General features: G+C 34.4%; 1 pseudogene; it reads left to right on the plus strand.

The window, feature by feature from the left end:
- Window positions 1–273: 273 nt before the first annotated feature.
- On the plus strand, window positions 274–9,662 carry LOC133863606 (uncharacterized; annotated as a pseudogene).
- Window positions 9,663–10,553: the final 891 nt, after the last annotated feature.

Raw genomic sequence — 10,553 nt, forward strand, 5'->3', positions numbered from 1 at the left:
TAATTAAATGTGTCAGACCCTTCAAACCTAACTCGTTAATTTTCTGTTAGATTTGTGTCAGGTTTAGGTCGTATTGAGAATCCGACCCTTCAACTCTTAACATGTTTGTATTTGATTTGTAACTCGTATAAAAATTTGTTTGTTTTCTCGAAATTCTCATTTAACCGGTCTAAAGGACAGTAAAAAAAAAATAGTGTGACCAAAATGGTAAAAAGAACAGATTAATGTAAATACACGTTTTTACAAGACGCTTGTTGAACCCTAGCCGCGTTGGACATTAAAAAGAAAAAGAACAAAACAAAAAAGGGAACTCTTAGACAACCCCTCAGGCCTTAGCCTATTCTCCCGCAGATTTTGTTCCTTCTTTCTTGTTCTACCTTTTCGAGTAGCCGGTACGTTGATATAATAGTTTTTCTGAAATTCTGTTTTTCACATGAATCGAGTTAGTTTTTCCAAATTCAATTGCATTTATCTTTTTCTTGTTGCTGTTTGCTTTCCTATCAATTTCTTATTCTTCTCCGTCACTTGGGCAGCACGCATTGTTCAACATAACATCGGCTGGTATGATATAAAGTGGAGTTGTTTGGTCTCCAAGAAACCCTGCTTTCTCACTGGCTTTTCCTCTCCCCCGTCAAAACTTACCCAAGTCTCCCCGTCATGCCCTTTGATCGCTTCTGAGCCAGAGGTACCAACTTTCTTTTTTTTTTTTTTTTTGCTTGTTGAAGTTATTTGATTGGCTTTTACGTTTAAGACTCTGATCTGTGCTGGCCTGAGAACTATTCTGTGTGTACTTAGTTATTTTTTTTTTTGTTGACAGAAGGAAATGTTGATTTGTTTATTAATTTTTGAATGTTTTGGGCTTGAATATGTGCTATTTTTAGTGAATTATTAAGTTTTTAGTATTCTTTGGTGTAAGTTAGATTGGAATCTGGATGATTTAATATCATTTTGGGTTTATGAGATTTGAAATCCTTGTACTTCTTAACATTCAAAAAAAAAAGAAAATTTTTTTTGGGGTTGATTATGTGCTATGTTTAGTGAATTAATATCTATTTTTAGTATTCTTTGGTTTAAGTTGGATTAGAATATGGGTTATTCACTATTATTTTCAGTTAATAAGATATGAGAATTCTTATGCTTATTAATTAGGGGTGTACAAGCGAAGTAGTTATAATCGCTTTAAAATCACTAATCGCTTTCAAAAGCGGTTATAAATAACTGCTAATTACCTAGGCGGAGGCGGTTATAAGGTTTGGAAAAAGCGGTTAATAACCGCCAACCGCTTAAGGTTTGGAAAAAGCGGTTAATAACCGCCAACCGCTTATATATATAAACTTAAAAACCTAGGAGAGGGCGTCATTGCTGAAGCCCAAAACGACGCCGTTTTGGACTATTTATAAACATAAGCTTCTTTTAGTTTTCAGGTTTCGTCACTTTCATTTCATTCTTCATTTCCTCCTCACCTTGCTGCCGCTCGCCTGCCTCGCCCCTCTACCTTTAGCCTCTCTAGTGCCGTTCCTCTCTGCCAGCTTGGCTCGTTTCCGCCGCCGCACGTCTTCGCCGCTACTAGCCTGCTACTCTGTAGTCTCAAGTCTTAAGATTCTCTATAATCTCCACTCTTTCTCTCACTTTTTTTCTTTATAGCAGATGCTTATTTGTTTGGATTTTATTTTTTTGGTTTAGTACTGTTTATCATGCGATAAAAAAATTCATTTTTTCTACGAATTGTTTGGAAACAATGTGATTTAGGAAATGGGTTTTAGTTGTTTGCTGAATAGGACTTATATATGGAAGGTGGGTGTGCCATTTATAAGGCTGATTTGAAAGAAAATGGTACACATTATAACCATTTCTTGTATGCAATTCGGCTAATTAAATGGACGAACAAGGCAACTAATTGGTAGGTGTGAAGAGAGAAATACCGTTTCTTCTTGAACTGAAAGCAACTTTTTTTTTTTCCTTATTATAGAAGAAAATTTGTTTGATAATCACAAGTATTCTGCTAGCTTCCCTATTGAATTTGGTTAACTGAAGACCTAAGATGTTTTGCTTCCCTAACAGAAGTAAGACGCAGGATTTGAATTTTTTATTTTTTATTTTTCAGTAACTTATATTTTGTAACCCATTACTTGACCTGTGCTTGAACCATTGTTTGTATTTGGTTATTTGGATTTGTATTTGTATTTGGATTTGGATTTGTAGTAGTTTTGGATTTTAGATTTATAACCTGCACTAAAACTGGCCAAAACGGGCCAAAACCTGCCCAAAATGGGTCCAAAACTCAAATTGAAAAGCGGTTATACAACCGTTGGTTATTTACTCAATAACCGCTAAACGGCAGTTATAAAAATAAACGCCTTCGCCTAGGCGGTTAGCGGTTGGTAAAATGCAATAATTGCCTAGGCGGTTAGCGGTTTTAGCCATTAACCACCGGTTAATCTTTAAATGTTTTGGGCTTTAATGTGTACTTTTTTCAGTGAATCGAGTTTTATATTTTTAGTGAATTGTTAATTTTTATTTTATTTTATTTTTTTAAAATAAGTAAATTGTGAATTGGGCTTTAAATATTCTTTGGTTTTAGTTAGATTGGCATCTGAATGATTCAATATCATTTTGGGTTTGAGATTTGAAAACATATTTTTTGCTGAAAACATATTTCTGGACCACCGTTGAAGTTGCAAACAAACAGTAGAAAATAAATAGTTTTCCTGAAAGAAGAAAACACATTTCGGCAAAAAACATTTATGCTGAAATAAACAAGGCCTCAGTGTTGTAGAATTTTTCTCATGAAACCCTAACCCCTCTTTCTCTTTCACTGAAATGGCCAATGAGCAGAGTAGTGCTATGAGCAGAGACTCTATGGAAAAGCAAAAGGGGCTCCGTATCTCAGCGCTTGACGATGATGAAGAAGAAGAAAATGAACAACAGCAAGAAGAAGATGATGATGATGATGATGATAAGGAAGAAAAAGAATTTGTGATTTTAGGTTTCGTGGAAAAGCCCAAGACTCATTGGTCACTTCTCCGTCAATTGTTCCCTAGCAAGGCTGGAGGTGTACCGGTACTTATAATTATTTCATTCTACAGGAAATTAAAATAGAAAAGATGTTTCTTTGTTGAAAATCTGTTTTAGGTTATTCTTGAAATCATTTTTGAGCTGTAAATGTGATATATTTTTGTGCTTGTAGGCCTGGTTAGATCCGATGAATTTGCCATCAGGAAAATCTTGTGTTTGTGATGTTTGTGGAGAACCTTTGCAGTTCTTGCTTCAGGTAAAGCTCTTTTGAATTCGATGACTACAATTTCTTTAACTATTATGGTGGATGAATGAGGAATGTCATGAGATTGTGTTGGATAAAAAAATGATTCATTGGATTCATGTGCACATGACTTTGTAAAGTGTATAGCATTTTGAGCTCCTTGTCTGTTTCTTTTCTCTTGTTTTGTGTTTTTTTTTTCCTCATCTTATATGTAAAACTTTATTGGCCCATATACACACTTTATTTTATAAGCCAATATCAGCTTATATTAATGATAATATTAAGTTATAAGATATCTAATCTTGATATGCTAAACTTGTCATATTATTGGCCAATAAGAGAAGTTGCTTTCTAATTAAACTCCTAAATTGATGCTAAGTGGAGTTATAACTGAATAGGAAAATGGTTCTTCTCTCTACCCGTTAATGCACACAATTTCCATCCTTATTGTGTAACGTAAGATTGAGGGTCAAGTGAGAGAAATCATTTTGCGGCATTTGAGGCCAGTTTATTTCGAGGTTTGCAATAATGGATTCTATTTTATTGTTTTATGTATATTTAGTTTCCACATTATTGATTTTATGAAAGTATGATAGCTTTAATCTTGAGAATGAAAGACTCTATTAAATGATTCGATAAAGTATAATTTACATTATAAGCATGTAGGTATATGTATATGGACAAATTTTTCATGTGCCAATCAGGTTGTTGAGTTTATTGGCTAAACAGTTGTTGATGATAGTTACCTCTTAACTGTTGAGTTTCTAGGTGTATGCACCAATTGAGAAAGAGTATGCTTTTCATCGGACATTGTTTGTCTTCATGTGTTTATCAATGAACTGTCTTCTTCGGGATCAACACGAGCAATGGAAACGCCATCCGGAGAAGCCTTCTAGAAGGTATTTTCCATTATTCCTTTCATTTGTATTAACTACAAACAATGACATTTTCTTGTTGAAATTAAAGTTTTACTCATAAAAAAAATTACATTTTCTCATTCCTTACACGTATATTGCTTTTCTGATCAAGTTATGTTCTCTAAAGTGTGAAGGTTTTTCGTTGCCAATTGCCTCGCTTTAATCCTTTTTACCGAAGCGAGCCCCCAAGACACGATGGGACCAACAGACCCGCTGGAACTGGAGGTAGTTTCAATGTGTTCTTTCGTTGCGTATTGATTGATTGTTCTAGTGACAAATATTATTATGCTCAGCCCTTCAGAACTTCTATCTCTGTTTCTTAGGTTGGCTACATTTTTTTTTTTTGTCATATGTGCCTTAGTATAAAATTTAAAATTTCAGGTTTATACTCTAAAATCAGATTGACTAAAATTGTGTTTGGATCACGCGTTAAGAGCGGGTGAATTTGGCACATGTTGTGTTAAGTCTCCAAATCAAAATTGTGGTAAAGACTTCTAATGGTGTATTTTAGATTATGGTGAAACATAGAAGTCGAGCCATATATTTTGGTTGAATATAACATCTTGAAGGTGCTTCAAAATCTATTTGCCTAGGGCTTAGAAATTCAAATCCCATATTTCCATCTACACATCCAAATGCAACATAACAGGCTTCAGTGTTGGCTCTTTGTTGAGGCAACTCTCCTTTTTTCTGGTTCGTTAGAAAGAAAGCGATTTTAGCACAGCATGCCAATTTTCATATGGGATCTGTATCTACTAAAAACAAAAGAATTAGCCTTCAAGTGAAAATAAGGATTATATCTTTCTTGGTTCTAGAAAACACTGCATGCTATTGCTGATAGTTTTCTCACCGTGTTTGATTGTATTTATAATCTTTTTCCGATTAACATTATAGTTTGCAGAATGTTATGAATTAAGTGTTGGCTCAAATGGTGAAGATCTTGGACTTTAGTGGCATCACCATCAGGTCTAAGGTTCGAATCCCATTGAATGCAAACGGGCCATGTCCCTGGTGAAAGCCAGATTTAAGTGATCCGTGTGGTAGGGGCACGTTACACGGGTATGGAGTTTATTTTTCGGAAGTGGGTACACAAAGTAGAACTGATTTTTTTTAAAAAGTGTCCTTTAGGTTTTAGAAGTGTAATTTGTAAAAAAATATTTCTTGTGTTAAAGTAAGATTTGTAGTTATCAACTAATAGAAGATTAGCTTGGTTTAAACAGCTATTCTTAGTACCAATATTATATATTAAATGGATTTATTCCTCTTTCTTCAATAAAACTTATTATTATTCATAAAAAAAATATTAAATGGATTTATCTATGCGAAACCAAGAAGATTGCAGTTCTAGGGCTACATTTTTGCAAGGGCCTTAAAATTTTTTCCTCTTAGGAGTGCATCCACATCTCCAAATTATGTTGTCTTTAATTTTCTTTATTACTATTTTTTAACTTGGGTTACACCTTTTGCACTTTTCAATGATGTCTCGTTTACTTATCTAAAAAAAAAATTGTTGTCAACGGGATTTTGATAAACCAAAGTGATCAATTGAAAGATCAGAATCAACAATTAACTGTTACATGTTTGCATACCTAGAAGAGGCTGAAACCTGTTTGGATGCATTCATGCACTTTTAGTAATATTACATTAATGCACTTTGTAGTTGGTGTGGTACTTGGAAAGGAGATAAATTCTGTAGTAGCTGCAGGACTGCTCGTTATTGCTCAGAGAAACACCAGGTAATTGAGTCTTTTGGGTTCTTTTTATATATTCTTTTGCCTTCATACCAATGAGCTCTTAAGGTTTTGAGAGGGACTTTGTGGTGGTAGGTTTTTGGATGATGAATAGGGAGGGAGTTAGAAGTGGGGTGGGTGTGGTGCATGAGATGGGGAAGGGAGAGGGCGAGGAAATAAATGTTATTCTATTTTGTCAATAATAAGATGACAAAAAGATGACAAAATAGAGAAAAAAAGAAATATAAGATATTTCTATTATTCATTGTTGATTATGTGATATACCATCTTAGCCTTCAGTGTGCCACATGAATAACAGGTCAGCAACTTCCATTAACTCTAATTGATGGAAGGAAGACATTGCAACATTATAAATATTTGAAGGATTAAACTGGAACTTTTTGAATTCCATGGGTCAAATTGGAAACTAGTGTATATTTTAAGGAATAAAATAGTAGTTTGGCCCCAAAAAAATATTATTTCCTTAAGATCCACATCTAAAATTTCAAGTCTGTCCTATATTTACAGGTCGTGCATTGGCGGTCTGGTCATAAGGTTGATTGTCAACGGATGATTATTTCTTCTGACTGCCCCAACAAAAATGGAGCTTCTTCAGCAAATTTACAAAAAGGCCAGTAAAGTATATGGTTTCTAGAATTATTTGGCTGGAAATTACAAAGTCTATGAGATTAATTTATATGTTATATTTGCTGTTGGATTATTAAAAAACAAAGTCAGTTACATCTTAGATGACATCAACATGGTTATGACTTACGTGATGTGGTCATATACCTTATCCTTGCTTATCTGGCAACTTGAACTTGAATATTAAAGAAATAAGAGCAGTTAACGGGTTAGATCAGATGATGAGTCAGATTCTTGGCTGCAAAGTGTTGGCATGATATGTTGTGTTGTCAGAGAATTGTATGTGCCATGTATATGTAGACTTCATAACATGTTCATTGACATGAGCTCTATCATCAGCCATATTGTCCATGTTTAGATTTGGATTTTAGGATTTTATATCTAAAAGATTTTGCATTTGTACAGTTGCAAGCAACACTCTATGGGCAGAATATGAGATGATAATTGGGAATGAAAGTGAATTCAGCACAGAAATAGTTGAGAGTAACGCATGTACTAATTCATTGGTCTCCAAGGACAAATGATGACCCAATGAAGTCGCACATCAATTTTGAGGTATTTAGTGTTTGTGCTGTTGTAGTCGAGAATAATGTCTACTTGTTTAAGTCTCTTACATGCTTATTTCCATGTCTATGAACAGGGTGATGACGAAAAAAAAAGTTGGGCCTCTTTCCAGGAGTGCATAGCCAAGGCCCCTGAACAAGTGTTGAGGTTATTGATATTTCTAATTGAGGATACAAACTTCCATGTGTCAAGCTGGCATTGGCTCCTGGCCAAAAAATAATATATATATATATATATATATATATATATATATATATATATATATATATATATATATATATATATATATATATATATATATATATATATATAAAAGAACAAAACTAAAAAAAACCCTGTTCTGGGGAACATAAGAAGAGAAGAAAGACTTTTGAACATAAATTTTCAGGGGACCTTAATCAGCCCTTATCATGTCTGTGGCCTTCATATGGAGAATGGCAAAATGAAAGCAAGGAGGCATTATGGTTAACTGTTTGTGGGGCTTCCTTATTTTCCAAAAAAGTGATAAAAGTCTTATAAAGTTTCGACAACATTTATAAGCTTTACTTGGAAGCCAAGCAAACCAGTGTAAAAGTTAAAAAAAAAAAAAAAAATGAAAAACTTCTAATTGCTACTCATTTTAAGATGGTAGCTTAAAATTCAAGGAAATCCTTGTTATATAAAGAATTTGCTGCTGTGTACATGCTGCTTCTGTGTCATCGATCAATATCTTTCTTCAAATGTTTACATGAGTAATCTGATAGAGGCTTCAGTTGGAACCCTATCCTTAATTGCAGGCCAAGTCACATAAGCTAGTAATAATATATTTTTTATTCGTTATATGCTACATATTTTTTTTATTTTATCCCTGCAGATTTTTTATCAAATGCACTTCCTTTTTATCCTTCAATGATGGATAAATTTGTATCTTTGTTTCAAAATATCAGGTATTGCAGGGATGGTAGCGCTAAACCCTTATGGCCCATGTCAAGTGGCCGGCCATCAAAAGCTGATATTCCAAAGTGCAAGTTCTGTGGTGGTCCTCTGTGTTTTGAGTTTCAGGTATGAACATATATGCCTTTTTAAGTTATCTATATTCATGGTGCTATCTTCCACTCAGCCAGAGAGTTGGCCTTTTCAATTTCTGGCAGCTTCTGTTATTGTTTTGCCCTTGTCTTCTGTGTGTGTTTTGTTTTTTTTTGGTTGGTTGTTTTGGGGGGGGGGGGGGGGGGGGGGGGGGGGTGGTTGCCAAGTGTGTTCTGTAGTTTTGGCTTCTTGGTAGAAAGAAGCTTGTTTGGTTTGTATTTTACGGATTAGGGACTACTAAAGTGTGTGGACTTCATTGTACATATGATTTTTGTGGTAATCATATATCCAGGAGTGGTTATTGAAAACTAGTTCTGATAGGCTTGTTGCCAAACCTGTAAGGAGCACTATTTTTCTTGTTTTCTTTATCTTATATATCGAAAAGAAGATTAGATTTTCATAGTTATTGTACAATCCTTAGATCTTTATTGATTAATGGCATGGGAAGTGAAGAGAAGATGATGAGAAATGCATAATGGTTTACGTAAGCTACTTCAATTGTCAATTGAAGCTCCATACTTGGCAAGTCAGTCTTACCATAAAATTCACTTCTCTATAGCAAATCATTTGGATTTTGGGGCAGAAATAGCAATTGTAAACTGTGAGAGTAGCACAGCCAAAGTTATTGTTGACATGCTTCTCAGGACTTTGCCTGGGATGCTCTTCCTGTGAAAGGTTTAAATGACATCTGTGCAACAAGTACTTAACATTCATTTATCTCAAAGAACTACCGCAGACAAATGAATTTGGGCCCCTGCCCCTTGAGGTCGATTTTCAGTCAAGTCTGCTCATGAGCTGATCATAAATTCAACTCCTCTCAAGGATGCCCCTCTCTGTCCTGTTGATTGTGAAAAATTATGGAGTTTAAAGCTTCAACTTCGGCTTAAGCACCTCCTGTGAAAAATTGCTTGGGATATTCTCCCAAATTTCTCTAGTCTGATTTGATTCATTCATGAGGATAATCAAGATGGAATTGTCCCATCTCCATAATAGTTTGGAGTAGTATCAAATGACCTCCATAATAGTGCCCATGAATTTCAGATTCTTGCAGCCAAGGCTATGGATAAAATTTGGCATGCTAGGAATCTACTTATACACAAGGCAATCCAGCCTCATCCCATTGCTTTGTCTCAACTGGTTTCATCTTCTTCAAGATCTCAAGTTCTGGCATGGACGAACTCTCAGCCCATCAAGTCTATTTGCTCCCCTCCTCCAACTGGATTCTCGAAGGCAATGGTAAGGCTGTGGCAGCTGCTACGTTTAGTGATTCAAAGAAACATGCTTCGGTGGATGTTAATGTCGGTGAAACCTTAGCTGCATCCCTTGCTCTCAACTTAGCTTCTTCTTTTGGCTTGCAATTATTTGATGTTGGAAGGTGACTCTATCACCATCATCTCGGCTATCAATAGCGTGATGGCTTATAATAATTCCGACTAAAAACATGACCAAATTTGTTAAAAAGAGTTTAATTTTTGTAATTCATTTTCATATATTTATCTTATTTTAAATTTGTGTATTGAAGCTTCGGCCTAAAAAATTAGAAAAAATTGCTCCATTGGTTCAGTTGACCAAAATTACAAATTGCACCATGTGGCATAAAAGTTAATTCATATATTCCTGTTGTTAGCCTAATTTAAAAATCGCTCTTTGGAGTCAAATTTCGTTAAAAATTTTGACCGATTCCATTATGTACCACTTTAGCGTTAATAAAATTGTGACACGTGTCAATTTTAATAAAAAAAATAGAAATATATTAAAAATAGAAATAAATAAAACTTAATTTTTTTTATTTTTTATTTTTATAAAAAAAAAAAAAACAAAATTTGAAAAGAGAGAGGGTGGCTGCCCAACGAGGTGGCCGTGGGTGGCGCGCGAAAGCCCCCAAAGCTGAAAATATAAATATATACAAGTATATATCCCATAAAGCTGAAGCCCTTGGATCAACCTTTGTTAAAAAAAAAAAAGCAATGTTAGAAACTTCATTTTTATCTTACAATGCTGATATAGTGTTGTGAGTTTTAAAGTACTCACAAGAGCACAAGTCGTTTGCAATATAGTGTGTGCAAGTGTGAGATCGAATCTATAGGGAAATGGTTAAAAATCAATTTTTTGTTTAACTAATTGCATTTTAACCTAATTCCAAATATTGTGGCTTAAACATGCAAAATAACAAACAAAAGTTAAAGATGATAAAAAACGAAATATAAAAAGAACTAAGGTTCAAGAATTTACCAAACCGAATCCACCAAACCAAATCCAATAATACACACTCTTGTTTTCTATTTAAACACCCAAAGAGCATTTAAGCTTTGCTAGTTCTTCAAGTCCTTAACCACATATGTTAAAACCATTTAATAAATTTAACTCTATGAT

This window comes from Alnus glutinosa, chromosome 3 (genome assembly GCF_958979055.1).
Source record: "Alnus glutinosa chromosome 3, dhAlnGlut1.1, whole genome shotgun sequence".
Classification (NCBI taxonomy): domain Eukaryota; kingdom Viridiplantae; phylum Streptophyta; class Magnoliopsida; order Fagales; family Betulaceae; genus Alnus; species Alnus glutinosa.